The sequence below is a fragment of the Vulpes vulpes genome, chromosome 7, assembly GCF_048418805.1.
Source record: "Vulpes vulpes isolate BD-2025 chromosome 7, VulVul3, whole genome shotgun sequence".
Lineage (NCBI taxonomy): Eukaryota > Metazoa > Chordata > Mammalia > Carnivora > Canidae > Vulpes > Vulpes vulpes.
In genome coordinates, this window is record NC_132786.1 from 79,934,973 (window position 1) to 79,962,712 (window position 27,740).

The 27,740-nt window shown below is 35.8% G+C and overlaps 1 protein-coding gene across 1 annotated transcript in view; it reads left to right on the plus strand.

Moving 5' to 3' along the window:
* Window positions 1-27,740, plus strand: part of ZNF804B (zinc finger protein 804B) — a 492,135-nt gene that overhangs the window by 32,366 nt on the left and 432,029 nt on the right. The window lies entirely within an intron of this gene.

Genomic DNA, 27,740 nt, shown 5'->3' on the forward strand with positions numbered 1-27,740 from the left:
TTCTTCCAGATGACTTCAGTTTTAGTCTATCACAATGTTTACATTATAAGGACATCTCTTCAGGGGTGAACTCTTGTATTTCTTCTTACCAAAAAAAAAAAAAAAAAGTTACTATTTTGTCAAATTCTAGTGAATAGCCTACCAAAATTCCTTCCCAGTGTTATCAACAATACCATCTTTGAAATATAAGAGAATGCTAAAACAAGATTCAAATTAGAGAGATTGTTTAAAAGTTTACAACAAAATAACATTCACATCATAGAAAAACATTCTAATACACTGGCAAGTGGGGAGAAGAAAGAACATACTATAGAGCAGGTTAACTCTGCTCTGTTTGCATTATTATTTTCTCCTTCAACTTATAGTAAATTTTTTCTCAGCTCCCTTTCTTGAATCACACGTGTGCCTGTGCATGCGTGTGCACACACATATGCACCCATACACATACGCACACAGGAATGTATCCGCCAACAGTCACTCACTCATTGGCATCACATTAAAATGTCTTTTCATATATGTAACTAAGTACAGATTGTCCTTGATTTGTCAATTTTTTAAAAAGTGGTATTTTCATGGTAATTCCTCCTTTTTAAAAATTTTAACTGGTCAACTAATTTTTAAAAATCTGGGGAATTCTCAAGTCCTAATTGGCTTACTTAACCTTTACTCAGTATACAAAAAGTTAATACTGTGGCTTGTTATAATACTGTTATTAATAAGAGTAAAATTTTGGAATAACTAATTTTGATTTTTTTTTCCTATCAACAAACATCAGAAGTGGCTCTTTTTCCTTCCTTTTGTTGTTGTTGTGGGTATCAGATAATAAATTCTGTTACTTTTAACTTACTCTTCTTACAAATTTCTTTTTGTTTCCTCCAGGTCACCTTAACATTTCTCTTCTTCAAGTTTTTCTTGCTTTTACCTGTCCTCGAGGTTCCACTTATCCTCCATCACTTTTCCAACTGCCAGTGCTGTTGCTTTTCCAACTGCCAGTGCTGTTCCAACTGCCAGTCCTGGGTGCTGCCAGCTGTCCTGTGTGTTCTATTCTTGTTTCCATGGTGCCCTCGTGAATCAGGATGTCAGTGGTGTTAAAGGGCAGCACACAAGGGCAAGTGCCATTTCTTAATTTAATGAGGGTATCACTCAACAGATACCTCAACATCACAGTAGAGAAATGAGGGCTTCTTTTGTGGAATGGCTTATTTGTAGCCTGGGGCCTTTGTAAGTCAGACAGATGGTTGACCTGAACATCATACTCTTTTCTTTTTTCTTTTTGTCCACAGTTTATGGAAGAGGAGACTAAAGCATGGAGTAGTTACATACCTTACACACAATTCAAATGTCCTTTCAGCAGCCTCTTTAGTCCACCTAGGATAGAGGAGTATTGATGCATTAATTAAATACTTTAAGAGCACATGTCAGATTCTGTGTAATGGTGACTCTGTTTTAAGAAAATTCTTCTATGGGGCACCTGGAGGGCTCAGTTGGTTGGGCGTCTGCATTCAGTTCAAACGGTTGTGTTCCCGGGTTCCTGGGATCAAGCTCCCTGCTTGCTTAGTGGGCAGTCTGCTTCTCCTTCTCCCTCTTTGTACTTTCTCTCTCTCTCTCAAATAAATAGATGAATCTTTTTAAAATTCTTCTGTGAGTTTTTCTTAATTTAATGTAAATTTAAGTTAGTTTTTATAATAAAAATTAATAATACCATACCTTAAAGTGGCATTCATGTGAGCTGTAACCATCATTTTAGAACAAGATTAGAAAACACCCTTATTCAATCTTTAAAAAGTAAACCTTACAGCACTCCCCAACCAAGATTTGTGTTATTCAAACTTATGATCTGGTTTTAATGATATACAGTAATGAGTTATCCCAAAAAGTGGAGGCTGAGATATGACTTAATAATTCCTTAATTGTGTGGTACATAAAAACTGAGTAATTTCTCATGGGGTACACTTCATCACTCTCTGGAATGATAGTCTTTCCCAAAGCATACAGGAACTTGTCACTGCTTAGTCTAGGGCTTGTTCTCAGTCTCATTCTTCTTGCTTTGCAGAATGTGATTCTATTGACCACAACCGCCTTCTTTCCTCCGTTGGTTTCTGTGACTCTGGACCTGCCTGAATTTCTTCCCAAATCTCTATTTATGGCCTTGTTCCTTTCCCTCTCACACTTAGCTCTGGGTAAAGCTGAGGCTCTGTGCTCATCGTACAGATCTCTTATTCTCCCTCTGTGCCCAAGTAGTTTAGCACCATCTTTTGTGAGGGCAGGTGACTGGTGCTTGATGTCACTCTCACCTCCAAATTTAATGACTCACCTTGCTGATTAATCATGGAGGCTTCCCTGCCAAGGCCAGCCATGGACTTGGACTCTCTCAGTCTAAGGCTCAAAGCAGATACTGTTAGTTTATGTTGACAAAGAAGAAAAGACTAACTTTCCGTCCCAGTATTTTTCTGCACAGAGGACTCCTAAATTGTAATCCTATTTATAACTTTTTCTTGGATGTACCTCTACCTTTTCAATTTAAAATGCCAGCATTTTAACTATGATTTTCTGTATATTTCCCTTACAAGCACCTCATTTGTGTCGCAGTTTACACATTTTTCACTTATCTCCTACACCAACATCCTTGGTCCTATCTTTTCCTATATGTTTATCTCTCCTACACCAACATCCTTGGTCCTATCTTTTCCTATATGTTATCTCTCAACTCTATTCTGTCACTAGGTCTTTTTACTTTGAAATGTATTGAGGATTCTTGATTTCTTTACAGTTATTGCTCTTTATTTGGATTATAATCATAATCTCCTGTCCTCAGTGTTTTTGCACCTCACTTGTCCAGCTGAGAGCATGAAACTTGAAGACCTATGACACATCTGCCTTGTAAAGTTCAGGAACTACTTATTTTATGAAGTCCTTCCTGTTTACCTCCCCTCCATAGAATGCTAGGAGAGGGCACTTCTCCCCTTCCCAGGTCCATAGCAGTTCCTGGCACTTAGTTCCATTGCACAATGATGGGTTATAACAGAGAAGATGGGGACATGCAGCTATAGGGTTTGGTAACCTAATATTGACTTTGCTCAAAGTCAGTGGGAGACTTATAGGACATTGCTTCCCAGAAACCCTTTTTGAATGCACAAATTTAAATTTAGCCTTTTATATATAGATATGAGTTTCTTCTTCCTGACACTGTTCTTACTTATAGTACAATTTTTCTATCTTTTTGCCCCTATAAAAGGGAGCTCAGTTGTGATTTATCTCTGCATGTGCATTCTTTATTTCCCTTCTCTTTCATATACCTTGGTTCCTCCAATATAAACCTAATAGAAAAATGACAATCTTTCATCATTATAATTCCCCATGTAAACCTTGCAAAATATCACTGAGCTCTTCTTTCTTCAAAAGAGTGTTGATATGTTAATTAGTATTGCCTTGGAACATATGAAATTGTCATTTCTATAAGTTAAAAACAGATATTGACAACTATTTCTTGTTTTAATTTTTTATTCCAGTGCAGTTTACACTGTTATATTAGTTTCAGGTGTGTGATATGATTCAACAATTCTGTATATTTCTTAGTTTCATGCAGTTCAACTGAATACATTTCGAATCAGTAGTTTTTACCATCATAGATAATAGTTTGACCTATATCTTCCCCATGTATCTTTCTATCTCTCAATACATGTTTAGTTGTTGCTTTTATGATTTTGTTTCATGGTCATGTCACATTTAAAGGCAACTTATCTTGTTTTCTTGCCTTTCATCCACCATACTCTTCATTCAAGTGTAAAGTTTTGAGCAGATAGGAATAGAAACACACAGTTTGGACTGTGTGTGTGTGTGTGTGTGTGTGTGTGTGTGTGTGTGTTTGGCTATACATGTAATGATAATTGTACAAGCTCCTTTTGATGGATACTCAACATTTGAATTTTCAGATGCCACAGTCCTGTGTTCCATTGATTAAGGGACAGTTATTTATCTTCAGGTGGCAACTTAAACAGAACTCCTCTATTCATCCCACAGAATAGAAAGAGATAGGTGGGGATGCCTGGGTGGCTCAGGGGTTAATTGTCTGCCTTCGGCTCAGGGTGTGATCCTGGGATCCGGGTTCGAGTCCCATATCAGGCTCCTTGCAGGAGGCCTGCTTCTCCTTCTGCCTGTGTCTTTGCCTCTGTGTGTGTGTTTCATGAATAAATAAATAAAAATATTTTTAAAATAAAAAAAGAAAGACATAGGTGTTTGTTCTCCCAGTGTGATCTATTAGATAACCGAGTTCAAACAATGGACAAGTGACAGAACCTGAGTGGGAACCTACAATGTTGAGGAGTCTTCTTTCAGATTTTCTACCTATCTGACGCTCTTGTTGTCCAACATCTCATATAAGTATGCAGCATGTATTTGGAACTCATGTCAAGCACCCATCTTGCTATTTACTATATACTTTATGCTCTGTTTTATTTTCTGGAACCAAATGTTTCTGAATAACAAACTCCCTGTGCTATCTTTTTAAAGCAGAAAGAAAGGATTAAAAAGATTAAATACCATTAATTGGTTATTTACCATATGCCCTATGCTAGATGCTTTTACACATATTAATTAATTTAATCTTCACAACAGTCCTATAAGGTCGACAAAAATTTTGCCCACAATCAGTAGAAGAGGAAACTAAAGCATGGGTTATTTAAGTGCTTTACACATGGTTCAGACATGCTCTCAGCAACCTTATCACTCTGTCTACCTAGGGTAAAGAGCAGATAAAGTATTCCCTTTGTGTCCATGCCCACATGGCATTCTCTGCTTCTTTATGACAGAACAATTTTTCTGGAAATGGAGGATACCTTGTGGTTTGGATAAAGGAAATTGAAAACTCTTACCTCATACTTGTAATTCAAAATTGATTTACTGTCTTTATTCTCTCATTCATCTCAGATTTATGTACACCTTTGGTGAGCCAGGTCGTATCATGTGCATTGTAAGAAACACAGACATGGAAGACACCTGGTCCCTAATTTGGGGAGTTGAAAGTCTAGTAACGGGTGTTGAGATATCCATGAATGACTACAGGGCAGGGGAAAACATCATAAATACAATGTGAATGATGGTCAGTGCTTTAGAAGCAAGATAGAAAGGGTGTCTAGTTTTTTGGAAAGCTTAATGAAAGAGCTTTTATTCGGGCATGGTCTTCAGGGGAACAGAGCTGGGAAGTGGCTTTGTGAATGTTTCTTGAATTCATTTCTTTATATTGCAAGGATGTGCAACTGAATGACTTGTTTTCTACTTGGAATACCAGATCTTAGTTTAACCTTTCGCTGGTGTTCATATACTGGAAAAACAGGAAACTCTAAATCATTTCCACTAACTTTCTGTCTGGTTTGGTATATCTAAATCATTTGTACTAAGAAATGGCTGACAACTTGTGTGGAGGAGCCTTTTACTAGGATCACATGCTTAAACTATTAGGTAGACAATATATACTTGATTTAGCAGAGAAAAAAAAAGTTTAGTATCAAATCACTAGATATTTGAAGATTTATTAAAAAAAAAGTAGATCACCCTCTTCCGCAAGGCTTCTCCTTATCAAAACCACTGTGGAGCAATGTATGGTAACTATTTATCAAGGAGAGCATGGGCTAAAAATACTTTGCTATTCAATTCAAGCATTTAACATATGTCTAGTATTTGTAGAAAAATGTGCCAGACACTCTGAAGATAATCTTGTAAATCAGATATTGTATCTGCACATGAAAAAGTCAATTCTATTAGTAGATCTGAAAGTCTACACAATTATGTTTAGTACAGAGCTGGAGAGAAGAAATACAATAAGAGCATAAACAATGAACATGGGAAAAAAAGTGTTGGAACAATGAAACCTGACTGAAAGAACTAGCATTTAAATTGGGCAAAAGAAAAGATATGATTTGGGATAGGACAGGGAGGGGATGGGGGCGAGGGAAGATACAGAACAGACTCTGTAAACGAGAAGCATGAAGAGCAGAAGGCACATATTGCAGAGCTGGGAAATGTGGCACTTGAGGAAACGGCAGTGGTCTTATTTAAGTAGAGTGTAGTTCTCAAACTATAGAATCTGCAGGTTTGTTAAACTGGAGATTCCTGGTCTCTAGCCTCCAAAAGTCTGAGACCGCTTAAAATGTGGTCCAAGAATTTGCATTTTTGACAAGTGCTCTCTCAGTGCCTGCACCTATTTCACTTTAAGGAAGAATGGGCTGGCAGGTGGTGATTTAAATGCTGGCTATCTATTAGAATCATCTGGTGGAGAATTAAAAAAGAAGCCAGCTCCTGGTTCTTATTTAATTAGTGTGGAAAGCAACCTAGCATATGTGTTTGTGAAAGCCTTTCCAGGTGATACCTAAGTGTAACTCAGAGTAGAACTGCTAGCCCAGGCTGGAAGGTGAGCAGGGGAAAGACATGGGAGAAAGAGAAAATGGAAGTTGCAGCTAGTTTGTGGAGGACTTGGATATCTGCACAGAGGTATAAGTATTACTCTGTGGATGATAGAGATTCCCGGGGATTTTTTGAGCGCCTGTAATCATAACTGTGTTTTATAAAGTTGTCCATGATGGGTAGAGAAGTTAGGGACAAGAAATCCTGGAGGTAACCAGAACACTTTTAAGAATTATGCAGCTGGGAGCTGGGGGTGGTTGGGTGGCTCAGTCGGTTAAGCATCCTACTTTTGATTTAGGCTCCGGTCATGATCTCGAGATACTGAGAACAGTCCCCGCATCAGGCTCTGTGCTGGGTATGCAGCCTGCCTAAGATTCTCTCTCCATCTGCTCCACCTTGCTGCCCCCCCACACCTTCTGCCCACATTCTCTCTTTCTCTCTCTCAAAAGGACCCCTAAAATTGGTGGAATTTGGTGGTGATATTTGTTTTGCATTTTAAAAATTTTCTAAGCATGTCTCTGTTACTGTTCTATTCAGAAAAAAATAACATTAAAAAACCCAACAGGCTGTGATACTGGTTTGGGAAAAGGTAATACATATGTTGCTCTATTTGTGGTCTGGGCTAGTGTAGTTTGAGAGCCTGCTGAGGGGTAGAGCTTGTGAAAGGGCAGATGCCAGACCAATGTGAGCAAGGAGGCTCGACACTCAGGGATGTTTGGGCTTGCCAATTGAGAGTAAAAATAGGAAGACATTAAGATGAAAGGTGGAGCTGTTATAAAGACACAGTCCAGGAGCTTTAGTTCAGAAAAACCTTTCATGAAGTGAGATCATCTTTGTATGACTAGCCTAAAACCTATCACTGAGAAAAAAGGTGGATCTTTGAAGATTTTGGCAGTTGCTAGGATTGAGGAATATATGCAAGTCTTGACCAAGGTAAATATGATTTGGTCAACTGGATGTGTGAAGTGAGCTGTGGAAAGATTTAGAGATGACTCGTGGATTTGAATGTCAGTAGCTGGAAGGATTTAGATTTTTAAAATACAGATGGAGGATAAAAGAGAAAGCCTAGAGTTGGGAAGAACAGTTTGTAACTGTTATGTTGAAGTGGACTTGCCATAGGAACATCCAAGTATAAAAGCATTTAGGAATCTGGAGACCTCGAAACATCAGGATCACGATGCAAATTTGATCGTCATCTGCACTGAGGAAAAAGTTGAAACCACGCAAACCAATGTGCTTGTGAGATAATGACAGGAAACGAGAAGGTGGAGAGAATACCATGTGGAACACTTGATTTTAGGAAGTGGGAACACGACGGGCTCCCTGCTCTGTGGGGCGTCTGTTTCTCCCTCTATACCCCCTCCTTGCTCATACTGTCTCTTATATTCACTCTCTCTTTCTCAAATCAATCAATCAATCAATCAATCAATCTTAAAAAGAAGTGGGCAAATGAGAACCAATGAAAGAGGCAACGGAACATCAGAGACAGATGGAGAACTAAGGAAGCACAGGGCCATGAAAGTAGGTAGATAAGAGGTTTAAAAGCGGGTGATAGTGGTAAAATTCTAAAGAGAGGTAAAAAAAAAAAAACCTTAAGAACTGAGGTGACCTTCTACTATTGGCAATGACGAGTTTCCTGGAGACTTAAAAAAAAAAAAAAAGATTCAGTAAAATGATTGAGGGAACCCAGGGTGCAATTGTTGAGTTGAGTCAATATAGAATAAGTGGTCAAGGAGTAGACCGCTCCTCCAAAACATTTGGCAGTAAGAATGAAAGCATTCTGATAGTAAATTATAGAGGAAGAAAATTATAGGGCAATTATCCTATAGTGATCCTAGGTTTTTCTCTATTAAAAACTAGCTTACTGTGTTGTTGTTTTGTTGTTGTTGTTGTTTCTAAACTACCATTGTGTCCGGCCAGGAAGGTGGAGTCTGAAAATGGAATGCTATATTGTAAGCTTTGAATCATCAGTTCTAAACAGATCGTCCATTTTAAACAGAGATTTTGGAGACAACAAATAGCATTGAACTCTGGATCATGTTTATTTTTCCTCTTTTATCAAATATATTTTGTGGTGCTATAGTGAACAGAAGAGCTCTAAAGACATAGGAATTACTAACAACTGATGCACATTATGTCATGTGATACAAACACAACTAAACCTTAATTTAGTTTCTTCATGATTTAAACAATTTTTGAGTTATAATAGCAAAATTGCCTTACACATACAGAAGTAATTATGGTTGGAGTAGTAACTTCTTATGCCAGTGCAAGCATCCACTTTGGTTCACATAATCTGTTATGCTAAAACACATCATCAATAAGCCAGTTTCTATTTTAGTGCTTGCTTTTGGTTTAATCTTGATCAATGCGCTGTGCAGAATGGAGAAAATTGAACTAAAAGAAGCTTAGGGTTGGAAGGCAGCTTGGCTCTACCAACATAACATTCCTTTTTCAGTTAAGGAAATGTGACACAAAGAGGTCAATTGATATTACTGCCATCAAGTTACTTACCTTATATCACCATTGACAAAAACAGATGTACATAAAATACTGAAACAGTGAGATGATATTTCTTATGAAATTACTTTTTAAGAAGTGTGATAGATGTTTCAGTAAGTAAAGTGGTGTGAGAACTATTCAAAAAACAGTAACAGGAGTCTGTATTTTGTGATGCTCAGTAGAGAGCCATGAGATGTTTTTACAAGGGAAGTAATATGACAGATGCTGCATTGAATGGTTTTATTTTATTTTTTTAAAATATTTTATTTATTTATTCATGAGAAACACACAGAGAGAGGCAAAGACATAGGCAGAGAGAAAAGCAGGCTGCCTGTGGGGTGATGTGGGATTCGATCCCAGGACCCTGGGATCATGACCTGAGCCAAAGGTAGACACTTAACCACTGAACCACCCAGGTGCTCCTGAAAGGTTTTAATAACTATATTCAGGATGTTTAGGAAGGCCAAATTTTAGAGTCAGAAATGCCAACTAAAATATTATTCCATTCTATAGGTAATGAAGATTTAGGTTATAATTTAAAACTTTGGAACGTATTTCTTTTTAAATTAAGAGCAATGTCAATCCAAGCCTAAATAACTGTCATTTTTATTTCATGTATCCAGAACAGCAATAGGTAAGAACAATTTAATGAAATATTTTAAAACAGTCGCTATGTCCTAGGTATCTAAACAGAATTTTCCTTTATTTATACAAGCCTTTATTATTCTGCAACCTTTCCAGCCTACACTAAGTTTAAAGCCCTCTTGCCCTTTCTTATTCAGGGAAATTCCGTATTTCTTTAGAATCCACACCCACTAATATGAGTAGTTGTGGACATTTCACAGCCTCGTGTGATTCTAAGTACCATTGTTTGACTATATGTAATCATAACGTACAGTCACGTTTTTGTGAAGTGAATTAGAATAAACATATATGAGAGTGATATCAGTTGGGAGGACAAATTTCTAGGATCTGCAGTAGCATCGCAGTGGGGAAATGTTGGCATCTGGTCCTCCATCATCAGTCTCCAGTGCTGGCATCTGCTAGAGATGCATGAATGCCTTTCTGGTCCATGCCTCATCTGTCACCCTAGTTTCTTGTCTCTCTGACAGGTACCTCTCAGCTACATATCTACCACCATCGACCTCATGGAAAAACCTTTCTGATATGAATACCTATTCTAGGAGAGTTCCCGGGGAAAGCTATCTTGGACTCTGGGACTTTGTGTGCTGAATGAAATATGGATAAATGATCATTTTGTCTCTCTTCCAGCCTCAAAAGGTTCTATGTATCACATTTGATGCAATTATAGCTGAAGTAAGAAGGTCTTCTAACTAAATGATCTAGTTAGTAGAAATAATTATGATTTCTATTTGAATATTTTATATTAATGTAAAACTTTTCACTTTTCAATGGGCTAACCCACTTCTACTGTTTAGTTGTGATATACTCAGAAAAATTCAACTATTAATACAGAATTAATAAAAGCATAACTATAAAAGCAAAATTCTCAGACTCAAATAATAAGCTTTAAGTTAAAAAATTAAGGTCGTTTGGATCACCCTCTTCTTAGAATTATCAACTTTTTATCCAAACCACTTGAGTATTGATTGTACTTGCTATAATTATATTTGTTTGTGATTATAATTTTTTATTAAGAACAGTTTGACTTTGAGAGAGGCCACACTTTTTTGGTTATAGTTTGATAGAAAGGATAATTTTGTTTTTATCATAAAGAGCAGAAAATGTAAGATAACTATCATATCTGGAAATTTTAGGGAATCTTTTTACAAGGTAGAGAAATAGCCTGGCCTAGCCATTGCTAATAGGTAAAATCTGTAATCTATTTCACAAAATATTGTACTTGGCTATTCATATTCAAGATCTATTTCATTTGTGTGTGTGTAACTTTTTAATAAGACAGTGCAGCAGTAAAAAGAAAGCATACCTTTAAGCTTTAGCTCTTGATTAAAGACCTATTTTGGCCCAGGCTCACAGGGTTGTGGAAAGTAATGTTTAATGAATTTCCAAAGGTGGACACCAATGGTGTGACTTGGGTTCAATAACTCATTTTTGGTTGTTAGAAATTTGCTTCTAGTGGTGTATTTGAGAGCCAGGCTAGTCTTACATGTTTCATAAGGTTATCCTCCAAACCCTATGCCTCATAAAAGGAGAGAAATTCTTGGTCATAATGTTATTGGAATCCAAGTGCAGATCTCCGGCTTGGTGAACATCCTCTTTGCCCTTAACTCACTGTTTTCTTTGTGAATTAAGAAATTAAAAATCTGTAGTTTTTTTTTTTTTAACTAAAGACAGCTTTACACTTATAACCTGCACTTTTGAAAAGCTAATTTGTAGAAAAAATAAAAATCTTTCCAGGGAAAGCTAAAGCATAGTTAGGCTCTGCAATATTTAAAAAAAATTATCAGGTTGTGATTGCTAGTTTCTGTTTACTTAATTTCATAATAATTTCACTATTATACAAATTTCACTATTATATTTTACAGTTAAGCCATTTTTATTTAATGAAATATTAAGGTAGGCAATGAGAAAAACAAAAAGTTTATGTTATGAAAAGTAAAGTTAAGGAAGAAGAGATTTCTGTTGGCAAGGTGATGGTGGAATAAAAGTCAACTCTACCACACAGAGACCTAGATTACATCCTGAATGCTTTGTGTTACATGAGTAGAAAAGCATGATCCCTCCGAATACTTCATAACATCTGAACTGAGTGAGTGTTGCTGCAATAGTATCTGGGAAATGCAGTCAGTATGTCTGAAGTCAGCATCTATTTATCTTAAATTAATCCTTCTTCTGGGTAGGTAGATGATAATCAGTGTCATCTTTTTCATGGCACAGATCAAACTAGAGCTTTCCTAGGTTGGTGAGAGCTATACCATACGAGGGATCTCTGCCTATAACTCTTTTGTAGGACGATGGACTGCTTTTTAGATTCTTCAGCATTATTGTGGGATTGAGAACCAGCAAATAATTGTTTTTAAAATAAATTCTTGACCACAATTAAGTCTGTTTTACCTTTCCGCTCTTGGCAGAGTGAAAGCAGGGCATTCTAAATAGAAGGCAACATTTTTTTCTCCTTCACTATTAAATTCTCTAGTCAACAGAGTTCCTGGAACAAAAGTGAAAAAGGCTCTGTTAAGGTGCTAAACTCTCTGAGCATCGGGACCATCCTGCACAGATGTCAGCCTCTCAGCTTGTTGCTCCCTCTGGCGGTGGGAGGTTGCCATCTTCAGTAGTGTTGGTCAGCCCTGAATCTCAGAGACCAAGGCTAAGCAGTGTGGATCCACAACCTGAGAAATGGCTTGCATGCATTCTGGCCATCTATCCACTCCTTTTATTATTTTATATGACACAAGTATGTAAATTTTTATAGAAAATTGAAAAGTAGAGATAATAAACAAGAAGATGAAATTCACCTCAACCTCAATCCAGAAAAATTAGTAAATTTGTGTGTTTCGTGATTCTCTTCTGTAATTGCAGAAGAGATTGTAATTCTGTAGGTATGTATTCAGTTTAACATGTAATGAGTTTTATTTAACATATATCAGTGATGGTGTAATACACACTCATACACACATGGTTTTTTCTGCCTTGTACTTACAATTATGGCTTTCTACCTTGATTTTACCACTTGATATATTATGAATGCTTTTTGATATTAATAACACACTATACTAAAAGTACATAAAATATATGTTACAGAACTTGCATAAAAGTATATAAAAAGCTTAAAATAGTGTTAATAAAACCTAAAGCTATAGAACTATGTTTAATGGCTGCTTCAGATGCATTTTTTAACCAGTCCCTACTCTTGAGCATCCTTGAATCTTTGAATCTCCATTTTTGTTAATTTGTTGCACAATTTCATTAAGATAATAATGTATCACAAAATGATTATGTATCTTGTAAGGCTTTAGATACATATTGTCAAATTATCCTCCAGAAGTATGAGCCAGTTGATGTCCAGGAGTTCCTTAGTAGTTAAAGTTTCAATTTGTTTGAAACTATGTATAAGAAGGAAATCACTTACTCTTGGGATAAACTGAGAAACCCATCAAAATTAGAATATCACGTCTCATAAGGCATAAAAATTATTTTTCAATAAAAATAGTATTAATTTATTACCAGAAACAGTTGGATTTAAGATGTGAAGTGCTCCTGTATTAATTCTAACCAAATTCAGCACAGGCCCTGCCAGGAGGGCAGAGCTTTGCATTGGAGTTGCCAGAAATACCAGGCTGAAAATTTTTGATACTGTATCAGGCAACAGTGTCTTTTGGTGATGCATTCTTATATGCCCTGAAGACCTTTCCGTCTTTCTCCAGTGCTGCCATTATAGTACTCTATCAGAATAATTGAAATCAGTTAGAAGTGATACAGCTTTCCTTAACTCAACAAAGATAGATTTCATAGCCAATAATCTATCCCTATGAATCTAAGGAAGAATGACTTTCATCCATTTTAAAGCAGTTGCCTTTTTCCATTCCAGAAAGTGTTTATTTTTATTTTTTTAATAAAATTTCTGGTAGTACGGTATCCACTATCTACATTAAAAATAAGTGTGCACTCACACCCACTAGGATGGCTACTATAAAAAAAAAAAAAACAAACAGACTATTCAGGTCCTCTGCTCATTTTTTAATCAGATTGTTGTTTTAGTGTTGAGTTGTAGGAGTTCTTTATGTATTTTGAATATTAACCCTTAGTCAGATACATCATTTACAAATCTTTTTCCATTTAAAAGGTTGCCTTTTTTGTTGCCTGTTTTGTTAATGGTTTCTTTTGCTGTGCAAAAACTTTTCAGTTTGATGTAGTTGCAATTGTTCAGTTTTGCTTTTGTTGCCCTTGCTTGAGAAACAGATTCCCCTCCCCCTCAAATGTTGCTAAGGCATCCAAGAGTACTGCATGTTTTTTTTAAAGGAATTTTATGGTCTAAATATAAGGATCTAAATATAAGGTCTTTGATCCATTTTGAGTTTATTTTTGTGCATGGTTTAAGAAAAATGGCCTAGTTTCTTTCTTTCTCATGTAGCTCTCTTTTTTTTCCAGCACTACTTAATGAATATATTGTCTTTTCCTAGTATACTCTTGCCTCCTCTGTCCTAGATTAATTGGGCTGATAAAAATATGTTCATTTTTGGACTTCCTCATCTGTTTCATTGATTTATGTGTCTGGTTTTGTGCCAGTACCATCCTGTTTTGATTACTGTAGCCTTGTGATTTAGTTTGAAATCTGGGAGTGTGATACTTCCAGTGTTGTTCTTGTTTCTCAAGATTGCTTTGGTTATTTGGGATTAGGATCTTTTGGGGTTGAATACAAATTTTGGGATTATTTGTTCCACTTCTGCCACAGAATGGTATTGGTAGGATTGCATTTGATTTGTAGAAGGCTTTGGATATCCTTCCAAAGAAGACATATGAATGACAAACAGACATGTGAAAAGATGTTCAACATCATTAATCATCAGGGAAACAAACCAGAGACACAATAATATATTACCTGACACTTATAATGGTTAGCTTCTAAAAGACAATAAGTAACAAGTATTGGCAAGGATGTAGAGAAAATGGAGCCCTTGTGCACTATTGGTGGGAGCATAAATTGGGGCAACCACTATGGAAAACAGCATAGAATTAAAATTAAAACCAGAAATACCATATGATCCAGTAATTCCACTTCTGAGTATTGACTCAAAGAAAACAAAAACACTAATTTGAAAAGATATATGCTCCCCAGTGTTTATATCAGCATTATTTACAATAGCCAAGATATGGAAACAACCTAAATGTCCATTGGTAGATGGATGTGTAAAGAAGATATATATATTCACAATGGAATATTACATAGCCATAAAAAAGAATGAAATCCTGTGATTTGTGACAACATGGATAGACCTAGAAAGTCCAATGTTAAGTGAAATAAGTCATAAAGAGAAAGACAAATACTATATAATCCCATTTGTATGTGGAATCTAATCTAACAAACCAAACCAAATAAAATAGAAACAGATTCAACAGAGAATAAACTGATGGTTCCAGTGGGGAGGATCTGGATAGGAGAATGGGTAAAATAGGTGAAGGGGGAATTAAGAGGTACAAACTTCTAGTTATAAAATAAATAAATCATGGAGATAACAAGTGCAGCATAGAGAATATAGTCAGTGAGATTATAACTTTGGTGACAGTTGGTAACTATACTTAGTGGTAAGCATTTTCCAGTAAATATAATTTCATATCATTTTGTTGTATACTTGAAACTAATATTATATAAACTACAATTAAAATTTTTTAAATGTAACATTTAAATAAGAACAACCAACAACAAAATGTACAAGGAAGTTGGCAAGGAGAAATTTGAGCCATTGTGTACTCTTTCTGGAATTGTAAAATGGTACAACCACTATGGAAAACAGTATGGAGATTCCACAAAATTAAAAATACAACTATAGTAATGAGCCAGTAATCCCACTTCTGGGTATATACCTCAAACAATTGAAAGTGGGGTCTCAAAGAGATATTTGCCCACCCATGTTCATTGTAGCATTATTCATAACTCAAGGGGTGAAAGCAACTCAAACAGATGAAATGATAAAATGTGGTTTATACATACAATAGAATTTTGCTGAATCATTTTTTTTGAATCATTTTTTTTAAAGATTTTGTTTATCTATTCATGGGACACACAGAGAGAGAGAGAGAGAGAGGCAGAGACATAGGCAGAGGGAGAAGCAGGCTCCTCACAAGGAGCCCAATGCGGGACTCGATCCCAGATCTCAGGATCACACCCTGAGCCAAAGGGAGACGCTCAACCACTGAGCCACCCACGCATCCCAGAATTTTACTGAGTCTTAAAAAGGAAGATAGTCCTGACAGTACCTCACTGGGAATGAGCCTTGAGGACTTGATGCTACGTGAAATAAGTTGGTCACAAGAGACATGTACTATGTGATTCCACATATGAGGTACCTAAAGTAATCAAATTCGTAGAACCAGAAAAAAGAATAATGGTTACCAAGTGCTGAGGGGAGGGAAAGACTAAAGGGGAATTGTTTAATGGGTATAGCATTTTGGTTTTGCAGGATGAATGTCTGGGAGATTGGTTTACAGAACAATGGGAATATAGTTAATAATGAAAAATGGTACTTGATGGGATGAGCACTGGGTGTTATGCTATATGTTGGGAAATCAAACTCCAACAAAAAAATATACAAAAAAAGGAAAAAAATGAAAAATGGTTAGAATGGTAAATTTTATGTTATGTGTTTATCACACTAAAAGGAATGGTGAATTATAGGTAATGTGAATTATACCTCAATAAAAAAAAAAAAACCTGAAAATGTTTCCTTACAACTATTATTACATAGAATTTTTTAAAAGGTATCTAATTACCCATGTGCAAAGTTTTAAAAAATATTTTTAAAATTTATTCATGAGAGACACAGAGAGGCAGAGACACAAGCAGGCTCCATGCAGGGAGCCTGATGTGGGACTCGATCCCGGCACTTCCAGGGTCATGCCCTGAGCCGAAGGCAGACGCCCAACCGCTAAGCCCTAAAAATATTTTTTAAAAGTCATTTTAAAATTTTATTTTATTTATTAGACTAAGTAAAGTCCCTTAACATAGCCTTTTACACGGGGTCAGTTTCTTAGTGTTTTTGATAAAATTTTTTTCCCTTTACCTACCAGTGCTATTTATGTTACTTTGTAGAAATTCAACACAATACAAAAATATGCCTTGGACAAAAAGTAGGCATAGAAAATGAGCTTACTAAAAAAAAAAAAAAAAAAAAAAAAAAAGAAAATGAGCTTACTGTGTTAACTACCAGAAACCTAGTACAGTTTTCCAGTGAAAATCTTTACTATTTTAGACTACAAATTAGACATATTCTCAGGAGCCTCATAAATTTATGTACTTTGTTGTATACACAGCACTTTATCTTTTAAAGATGCTGAAAGAGTTATATAATTTTTATGAGTACGAGTATGTCCATTCTAAGACTCTGAGAAAAAGTTCTACGTGTATCATTATGTAGGTTTCTAAATGCTAAATAGAAATTGTGAATTGGTACAGGTTTTATACTGTGCTCCTTGAAAAGCATAGCTAATGTATCATCAGGGTACAGAAAGAAACAAAGGAAATAAATAGAAGATATTTTTGGATCTGTGAAGATAATCACTTGAGGGAAAGGAGTACAGAATTGGTATTTATAGTACCTACTTTGGGCCCTAATATTTTACATACTTTGCTATTGGATATTGGCTAATATCATATAGCTAAATCTTTGATTTGGGAAACTTTTTGTCAAATGAATATTTCATGTTTCTTTAAAAAATATTGTAAAAAATAGTGTACATACTCTTAACGTGTTTACTAAAATCAGACAGTTTTTGTTTAAAATGTACACTTGGTTCTTATCTAATCAGATTGAATAATACATGAAAGAATATAGAATTTGTAGAATAATCTATTATTCTAATTCTTATAGGACTGTGTTAGAGGAAAAAAATTTATTCTGAAGTCCTAAGTTTGTTGTGTAACCTTCTTGGTTACATGTGTTTTTTAAATATTTGTGTGTGCGTCTGTGTGTCTGTGTGCATAATGTGTTTAGATTTTTATATGTATTTTAATGTATTTATAATTCTTAAACCATTCTCTCTTTTTTTTGCTTTCTCATATGCATACACACATCTTAATGATGATAGCACTTGTTTTTCTCACTCTATGAGATTATGACAAGGTTAGATTGAAGCAACTTAGTTTTTGAAAAGACCATGGATTTCATGTCAATACAAGTTTGGATTCAGATCTTGCCTCTGTTTTTTATTACAACTAGATCCTTAAGCTATGAATTAAATCTTTTAGACAATTTTCTATTTTTTAAAATGGGAATATATGTCAATACCTAGAATTGTTGTATAGAGCAAAACATATTAAGTGCCTAGTGTTATATCTAACATCCAGTAAAAGTTACATTTTTATCAGAGAGTTACAATTTTCACTTTTATTTCCCCTTACTTTCCTTCTTCTTTTTTTTTTTTCAAGATTTCATCAGTTCATGAGAGACACAGAGAAAGAGGCAGAGACATAGGCAGAGGGAGAAGGAGGCTCCATGCAGGGAACCCAATGTGGGACCTGGGATTACACCCTGAACCAAAAGTAGATGCTCAACCACTGAGCCACCCAGGCATCCCACTTTACTTCATGTTGCAAAAAAAAAAAAAAAAACAACCTGTCTGGTTCTTAAATGTAGAAAGATGAGGAAGAAGTTTGGACAGTAACCTGTTTTTCATCCTCAGCTTTTGGAATGCATTCTGGTTATTTAGTTGAAAATAATAGTTGAAACTTATCCTGAAAATTTCTTGGTTAAATATATATAAATACATACATGCATACATACAACATTCAAAATGTTATTTTATTATATTTCCTTATATAGACTAAATAAAATCCCTTAATGTAGTCATTTTTAGACAGGGCAGTTTCTTCATATTTTTAATATAAAGTATTTTTTCTTTAGTAATCTATGCTACCACATTATTCTGTAGAAATTCAGCATAACAAAATATAACTTGGACAAAAGCTAAGCATAGAAAATTGGTTTACTGTATTATATACCAGAAACCCAATACAGTTTTAAGTCAAACTCTTTCATTTTTAGACTATAAGTTAAAAATATTGTCAAGATATGTTATCATGAATATATATTAATAAAATTCTATTATATAATATTTTCTATTCATGGAAATATGCAGTTTATTAATATATGTATTATTTAACACAATGTTATTTTATTATATATTTTATATACATTATATTTGTTACACACATACAATGTATATATTATGTTATACATGATTATAATTGTATATGTTATGTTATATACAATTAATGTATAAATATAATTTATATACTAAATTATATATTAATATATTACCATACAAATATGGTCATACAGTGTAACAAATATGACACAAGCCACAAGGATGGCATGGTCATTTGAAAGGAGTATTGGGGGGAGGCTCATCCTGCCTATCCTGGGAGGTAATTTAAAACTATTTAAGGGACACCTGGGTTGCTCAGTGGTTGAGTGTCTGCCTTTGGCTCAGGGCATGATCCCAGATCCTGGGATGGAGTCCCACATCGGGCTCCCTGCAGGGAGCCTGCCTCTCCCTCTGCTTATGTCTCTGCCTCTCTATGTCTCTCATAAATAAATAAATATTTTAAAAATCTAAAATAATAAAACTATTTAAATATCTTATTCTTCATCAAATTTTAGTTTATTCATTTTTAATTTATATCAGTATGAACTCCTGGATTCCTTTTTTATTCATGACTACTTTATTATCTGTTACCATCCCACATTTGGCCATAGGAGCCCCTGCAAGCTGGCTACTCTCTACTTTTGACATGTTACCCTCATCCTTTGTGTACTTTCTCACTTCCTGGCATAATAGATGTTTGATCTTGTACTTTTCCCTGCACCAGCCCTGATATCTGCTATTTCTCCAAAGGGCCCTAATTTCTTTTAGTTGAGAATGATACTTAGAAATTAGTATCTGGCTACTAGATTGCTATTATGATGGAACTGATTCTAGTTCCTTCTCAGTGGACAATTTACACACACACACACATTGATATCTCCATATTTCTGTATACTGAATACTATCAGTTCATGCTGACACCTCCATTTCTAGTTAAAAGTATCTAGGGTACCTTCTAGTTTTCTCTTTTCCATGTTTGTAACTCATTTAACAGCAAGAAAACTGATGCCTTCTTCCATGTAGATTGCTTCTTCACCATGCTTGAACTTCATTACTCCCTGAAGAGCTACTCTTTGCATAGGCAGCTAGCCCTGCCCCACCTAATGACCTAATAACTGAATTGTCCATAAAGGGAAAGCGTAAAGAGAAGATTATTAGGGACATTTTTTTGTTGTTTAAAACATTTTGATTATAATTGCCTTTTTAGAAGTACAACTTTTACTTTAGAATAGTTGTAGGTTTACAGTAAAACTGCAAAGATAGTACAGAGCATTTTGACATATGCCACACCCAATTTTACTTGTTGTTAAGATCTTACATTAGTATGATACCTTTGTCACAACTAATGACCAACATGGACACCCTTTTATCAAATAAGGTCCACCCTTGACTAACATTTCTAGTAACATTTCTAAAGTGGAGGAAAGGATTTTATTCATGTGTCTTCAATTTATCCTTTATCTTCACTGCCATTTCTCCCACAGGATTCAATTGTTATTCAAATAGAGGAACACTAAAATTGCTGGTGTGTTAGGAATTCCCTTGGAGATCATTTTCTTTATTTATAGATTTTCTAATGTTTTGCTATAGCAACCTATTATCTGTATCCAGCAAGCTTTTTTGACTTACTTTTTTACATAAGGTAATCTAATGAAATAAGTTCTGTAGAGTGCCTGGCACAATGCTCAGGCCACTTTGTCTATCAGGCACCAGACGCACAGTGTTAGGGGGGGCTACAAGTTTTTCAGTGGCCTGCAAAGAAAAAAAAAATGAAGATCAAGAAAAGAATCATTCTATGGAAACTATGAAAACAAAATGGCAAAATCTAAATGAACAAATGTTTTATTAAATGTCTATGAAGCATAATATGTCAACTTCATGAGTTGTTAATATTCATAAAAATGTCATATTTGAAAACAATCGGTAGGGTTGGATTTTCTACAAAATGATTGCTGAGAAATCTGAGCTCATCCTAATGAAATGAATAACTAATAGCCCATCATTTCAATAGCAAAGAAATAACAGTAATTACATCTTTTTCCCACCTAGGCAAAATTATTTTAATGTGGCATGGGAGAGAGTATTAATGCGCTTGTTAGGATACCTATGAGAATCATAAAAATTTTTTAGCTAGCATATAGTGAGTGATTGACAAATATTATGTCTCTTTCTTTCTTTGTATTTGAACAAATATTTTTTACCGAGGAAGTAATAGGTTGATAATTTAGAAAATGCCCTTGTTGGCAAATTCCAACAGGACAGTAAGTGATTTTAATTCATTTTGAGGGGATTCTGCAGTATAGGGTAGAGAAGAAATCTAGACTTTTAGTCAGAAACTTTGGCTGACCTCCTTCTCAGTCACTTTGTTTCTTCTAAATATCTGGTTGCTATGTTCTGTCTCTGGCTTTCCATTATGCCATCTGTAAAATGGGGATAATGATTAATTATACTTGTGCACCTATATTGGAGTAATGCTTGTGAAGTCATTTAGTGAAATTAGGTCCATCAAAATATTAAATAAAATTGCTGATCATGATACTTATTGTTGGTACCAACATGTTTATTTAGATGTATGTCAGAGCCAGAACATTTTAGGCTTTTTACATAGTTTTAAACATTAGTATCTACAAAAATAAAGCTTATGTGGGTAAAGCAGCAGGAGATATTAGAGTGCTTAGCTGTATTCTCTCTACTGCCCACTGTGGTACTCCATGAAAATGTATCTTGACTTTCTATGTGTTCATTTATTCATGGCTCCACTGAAGAGTGAGAGCATCTGAGACATTTTAGGGCTGACACCATATGATAATCCCATCAACTTCTGCTGCTGTATTAGAAGATACACATAGTTAGAATATTATATCCTTACTAGCTTGTCCCAGACACACAAAAGTGCTTTGGCTATACACTTTCTCATAAGTTTTAAAAATCAATAAAGATGGAAAAAATCGATTAAAATTTTTCTCCCTGAATAATTATATGAAGAACATGAGATTCTAGATAGAAAGTCATTATAAAAATCTATAAATAAGTTTTTAAAAGTTCTGTCCTCCAATAAGCTTAGCAAAATTGTTCTGAAGACTAGAAGAAATTGGGATTCTCCTGCTTAATTGACAGTCTGGCATTTATTGAAGATTACTCAAAATGGTTAACTCATAAGTTTTGGCAAGCTCAAGAAACTGATACAAGTTTTGTTCAGGAAGTACAGTTTGTCCTGTTTAGCTTTTTAAAGGTAACTTTTGAAGGTTCCTTAGATATTTTTAATCAGTTTTCTGAACTTCGTGTTATTTGAAATTGTAATAATACTCTCCTGAATGTATGGAAAGGCAGAGTAATAAATTAGCAGGGTTTTTTTCTAATTATTTTTTTAGCAGTATAGGAAAGACCTGAAATAAAAGAAGCCTTTAGTTACAAAATAATTTAGGAACTCTAAGGTGAGCATATAGATTAATAACTGGTGACATCTTTTGCAAAATAGAGGCAGCCCATACATCATTATATGATACTTCCTGAAAAATATATTTGAGGGCTGCCTGTGTAGCTCTCTGTTGGTTAAGTGTCTGGCTTCCATTCTGGTCACGATAGGGTCCTGGGATCCAGCCTGTGTGGGGCTACGTGCTCAACAGGGACTCTACTTGTACCTCTCCCTCTGCCCTTCCCCCAACTCATGCATGTGTACTCTCTCCCTCTCCCTTCTCTCTCATATAAAAAAATTTTAAAAATATATATTTGAGAAATCCAGTATCTGGAAAAAAATGAAATTCCTAATTTTTTTTTAAATGGAGGAGATGTGGTATTCCACTTTTGGAAAGCTAAAAATCAGTACATGATTGTTATGGTCAGTACATGATAGTGTCAAGTACCATCCCCGCAAGCATTGGTGGGTGGGTGTGAATGAACCTTTACAGACACAAGGGGAGGCAGCTGCAGGATTGAACCTGCCAGTTCCCTCCTGGGAACCAGAGACGTCAAACCATGAGCCTCCATCTCACGTGACTCCTCCCTCTGATCTCTTCTCCAGATCCTTGAACTGAATGTTGAGTGGCTCTCAGTCTTTAAATTACCTGCCTGTAGTGTTCTGGAGCATGGTAAAGACAAAAGAGGGTCGAGCACATATTCCACACTTGAACAGGGGACCACCTGGATGAAGAGATGCCCCAACTGCCTCCACAGGAGCACTGCCAGATGCCTTCTCTTCTTATTGCCGCTCTCATAGCCTGGCATTGAGTTAAGATTGAGGGGAAAGATGGGGTCTGGAAAGGAAGGAAAGATAAGTGGGGTAAGAGGACATGAGCTGTGCATGATGGTGACGTAGGTGTTGATAACCTGGGGGATCCTAGTACCTTAAGAATCTACATGGAACTGTTCAGCCTGGAAGAGAAAGTGACAATAGAAAAGACTGTGGATACACTGTCATGAACATGGTCAGGGAGCATTCTGATTTTTTGGCTTTACTGGTGCTGCTACAAATAATAGTCTACAAATGCCACGGCCACATCCAGGAAGGCTGACCTCTCTTCCCTTGCCCAAATCTCCATGGGTTTCTCTGAATCATTCTCAGTCAATGCTAGTGTGAAATTCTGAATTTGATCCATGAAAGGTGGTTTAGGGCATGGATTTATAATACACAAAAACTGTCTATTTTGTAAATGTCAAGAACCACCTTTGTATTATAAATTTATAAAGAAACTACAGTAAACCATAATTTTCTGGTCACAATAGCTCCTAGCCAAGACAAATCGATTGTTAAATCCAGGTCTCCTGGGCCTGGTTAGTGCTTGTAGTAATTCTAAGACTACAATTAATATTTGTTGAAATCTTACTTCAAATGAAAGAATTAAAGAAATGATCAGATAAAAAGAATCTCTGTGACTGTATGCAGTATTCTCAGTTGTTTTCTCTGTGTGTTTTCACCAACTACAAATGACATTCATAAATCTCTAATGTTTCCACCTTTAAATTTTAAAATATGTCTTATATATATTGCACTATAGAATGAGAAAAATATAGTATTGCCAGAGCTGGTCCTGCTAAGTGGTTGCAGTTCTAAACACAATGACAGTAACTCAATTAGTAGTAACTCATTGCTAAACAATATCTTTGGCTTACCATGTGCTTGCACAAATTTAGAATTATAGCCTCATAACCAACCCTCACAGGTAATTCTGAAAAAGAGGTGCCAAAGTCAAATACTCTTTCTGTGAAATGTTGGTTTCCTTTCTTTCAAAATTTTATTTCTAACCAATAATATTATTTGTATAAAAATCAAGAGATTTTCAAGAGAAAATACTACAATTTTAAAGAAAACATATATTTTGCCACTTGGGGAAAGTACATTATCATAATAGCTCATGTAATATAATATATATATATATATATATAGCACTTAGATTACAGCTCTCCTACTGATTTTAGTCTGCCACAATTTATGCTAATTGGCTTTAATTTTTATATTTTTATATTTTTAATTTTTAAAAGATTCTATTTATTTGTCAGAGAGAGAGAGAATACAAGCAGGGGGAGCAGCAGGCAGAGGAAGAAGCAGGCTCCCCGCTAAACAAGGAGCCTGATGCAGGCCTTGATCCCAGGACTCTGGGATCATGACCTGAGCCGAAGGCAAATACTTAATGGACTGAGCCACATAGGTGTCCCTTATTGGCTCTATTTAGGCTATTTTTATTATGAGAAGAAATGCTAGAGCACCACTGGGTTTTGGAAACATCCTGTTCTGTTATAATGCAACAGTTTACAATAGATGGAAATCTAAAAATTTCCCTCTGGTATGTTGCTAGTATGAACAGTCATTGATTTATATCCAAATCAAGCTGTAATACAACTTAGAAAGACTATGTGAGTATAAGACCAACTAAAGGTACTATTTTTAATCATTTTGTTTTACCATAGTGATATTTTAGTCAGAGTTCTCAAGGCTATGCAACCATGCAGAAAAGTCTTTTACTGGCATTATTAGAGACTTTTGAAAAATCCTCAGTTTAATGAAGAATTTTTTTAATATATAAAAGTGAAACAACAAGAGCAAACTTTATTTTTATGGGAGCAACAACAAAAAAGACTCTAAAACATGGCTTAGATAGCCTACTGAAAGTCTATCTATAAGTAATCCTTATTTATCTAGTCATTTTCTCTGCTTAGAGTTCATTAACATTATTGCCACCTCTGGTTATAGTTATCGCTAAACACAGCCCAGAGGCCAGCTGGTGCTGAAAGTGAAGCCCTTTTATTCTAAAATGTTTAATTACCTCTTTCAGCCTGGGAAAGTATGGGAAAAAAGATAGTGAGCTTTAGCTTAGGAATGATTGAACAAAGTTCTATTTAGTCTGATGCTTTTCCTCAATTGTAAAATTGATCCTCTTAATCAATACAGTAGAGAGAAAAAGAGGTAATCCTACAGAGAAGCGGGGCGGAAAATGATACGATTCGATGATGCTTGACAGTAGCACAGTTTTGAAGTAACAAAGATTCTAAGAATAGTTCTGTCCACAGCCACTTATAAATACAAATAAAATAAGCAAACACAATATAAATGATTTTCCATTTTAGTTTAGTCACATCATTGGTTCTGTCTATTCTCTTGATAATCAAGAGTTATCAAATCAAGCATTTACTTGGTAGAAAGAATTGTGTAAGAGATGGCAAGGCACAGAATTGCCTGTGTGAGTCTCCTCATCAAAGTTCAATCTAAACCTAGTGCATATACACATTAGAAGTGGCTTCCAAGTGCAAAACATTCAAAGTGAAACAAAGCCATCACCATGATGGCTGTTACCCAGCCTGGGCAGTGGGCCTTCCTGCAGATAGAATATGAAGTCTGTTCACACTTGGGGCTCAGCTGTATGCTGTTACATTTCCAAATCTTCTGACTGAAGTCACAATTCAGGATGGAACAAAGAAATTTTTAAGAACGAAAAGTCTCTATGACAAAGTTTGAAGTTTGGAAGGAGGTGCCGGACTTAGGATCTGGCCCTGAATGATGGGTGGAAAGGGAGTAGGGAGGAGCCTCTGGGAGGAATGGCAGTGGTGTCCAGGGTAGAGAGCTCAATACAACCCCCCTGACCCCTTTAGATACTATGAGCTTGTGGCAAGTTGAAAAGCTTTGGATGGACATGGAGAGTTTCTGGTATTAGGCCAGATGCACTTGTTGATGGCTTAGACACTAGGAGAGGAAGGTGTTTCTTACTAGTTTGAGATAAAGCTGAGAAGAGAAGTTTGGTAAACAAGAAAACTGCTGATAGAGGTGGCAAGTCTCCAGAGGCAACAGAAGCACACGGGGTTCCCACAGAGCTGACTCCAGAAAGAATGAGCAGTAGCTTTGATGCCCTGAGGGAGAGGAGAGAGATATAGTTACTCTGCTGACTCTGACTCTGGTTTGGTTTATGCATGGTAACCTTCTCCACAAATCCCATTTTTCTGAGAGGATTTGAAAAGACAAAGTAGTAAGGTTGAGTATCTGGTGTGTAAAGACTACTAATTCAGAGAATATAGGAACCTAATCTTATCTACCTACAATTTCAAATCAATACTGTTTAAACACCACTTCTTGACCTGTTCCTGGCCTCTTGCTTTATCTTTCATCTGCTTCTTCACAATCCCCTATAAGCCTGATGCTGAATACACCCCCTTTAGTATTATCTTTGGCTTCCTGGAGTTTTTCTTAATTTTTAGATTGCATCTGACCCATCCCAGACCCTGAAACCCAATCCCAGAATTGAAGTGAAGTTTGTCCTTTCTTTAGGTGAGTGGATTTGCCAAAATAATAAGAGCTGTGATTTATAATTGGCAGTAATGCTCAGATAAGTCTAGGAAGGTAGCTTAGGACAAATGGCTGGTTCTTAGTGGACAAGGCAAGATCAATCATGTATAGTCATATCCCTGAAAGAAAATCCAATGGTCATGGTGTTGACAAATGCCTTAGAACTGCCCAAGCCCAAAAAACACAGTGACAAAGTTTTTTTTCTGATAAGTTTTTGTCCTTATCTAGTTCTGTGTTCAAAGGATCACCATTTTTAAAAGGCAGATAGAAGGCTGGATTATAGAGAGAGGGATGAGTTGACTAGAGTCCTGTGAGAGATGATCATGGCACAGAAGCAAAGATATTGATCTCATTTTGCAGAATCACATCTCAGAATGTCAGATACTTTATAGGCAGAGCTACTGGTCTTGGCACAGGTGATGAAGATTAAGATCATAGTTTATGTACTGTGAACCCTCTTTCAGTCATCTCCAACAATCAACTATGGAAGACAAGATTACAAGAGAAAGAAATGCCTTTAATTTATGGAATCCAAAAATTACAAGGCACTAACTTTTTAGCATCTAATATATAGAGAACTAGGTGTACCAACCAGGTACTCTGGGGCCCAGGGACACCCTTAGATTGCTACCCAGATCATCCCTGGCCTCTTACTCTATCCCTGACTTGTCTATATGAGTGTTATGTTGCAGAAATCTGTGTCCTCTGGTCTCTACAGTGTGGTGAAGTCAAACTATTAAACCCCAGGAGACTTGGCCTCTAGTTTATCTACTATCTACTAACTCTATCTACTGACTAGTATAAAACTCAAGCAAGTCATTTATTCATCTCTGGACATCAGTTTTCTCATCGTTTTAAGAAAAAGCCAAGTTTAGTTGATTTTTCCCATTTCTTCCAATACTGTGGATCATTGACTTTATGAATTTTTGAACAAATCTTGCTCAGTCCCATTTTGTACTTATACAATGATGCCTCTCACTTCAGGCCTTTCTGTGTCTCAACCAATATCCACCAAATTCTGTTTGACTCATTTTCCTCTTTGAATCAGCTCTGACCTGGCCCATTTCTGCTTCATATGAAACAGAGCAATATAGAATGAAGGGCACTTATTTTATTTGCTTATCTCCTTCTTGAAAATTCAGCTCTGAACTGCAAACTCAGCAAATAGTTTGTTGAGAACAGGTAAGCTTGCTTTTTAATAAAATAGGAAGGTATCTCATAACATAGGTGATTCCATATTCTTGTAAGTTTTAGTGATCTCTGCACTTAAAGGCATCACAAATGA